Consider the following 806-nt stretch of genomic DNA (forward strand, 5'->3'; position numbering starts at 1 on the left):
CCCCCGTTCGCGAGCGCGCATTTTTTTCTTCATATTCGTTCTCAGCAAGTTGTTTTACTCCTATTAGACTAATTTTCTCTATTTTAGTCACCGAGTCAAACGCTATAGTTTGAACCCTATTGGTCTATAAGATCGACAGTTCTTGGCTTCCCGATGTCTTTGACACTCGCCACTGACGAAACGCAACTCGTTTCTGGCAACGATGTATCTGACGCCAGCCAGTCTCCGTTTTTTTTTTCTCCTCCACCAGACGTCGTTGCTGTATGAACACCACACGACCAACAGACCAACGGCTGCCTTTAAACACCACCAAACAGTACATCAACTATGTCTACAAGATCAACAGTCCAACCTAACCACGAAGTGTCGCACACATCCTTGTTGTAATCTGTTATGTTATGTTAATTCATGTATGGCAAACACTGTGTTTTATAACGGAGAATAAATCGTTGCTTTCCAGTTCAGTTTCAATCTCACGTCATATATCCATTTCCACATTTCTCTTATTTATCATCTGCCGTTATAAACCTCTTTCTTGCAATACATACCTATACATACATCTAAAGCAAAATTTTTTCAGGGACCCTTAAAATACTACTGTGGATCCCCGATTTACTATTTTGTTGTGTAAACCCCTCAAAACTTTTATATGGACTCCCCTACCCCGAGATCATATGAACCCTGGTTGAAAATCAGTAGTTTAGTCAAACAAAACGACCTCAGTATTATTTTTAAAACCTTGTACTTGTTCTATTGGTCTCTTTTTGCCAAACCGTTAAGTTACGGGGACGTAAGCAAACCAACAC

The sequence above is a fragment of the Octopus bimaculoides genome, chromosome 5 (assembly GCF_001194135.2).
Source record: "Octopus bimaculoides isolate UCB-OBI-ISO-001 chromosome 5, ASM119413v2, whole genome shotgun sequence".
Classification (NCBI taxonomy): Eukaryota; Metazoa; Mollusca; class Cephalopoda; order Octopoda; family Octopodidae; genus Octopus; species Octopus bimaculoides.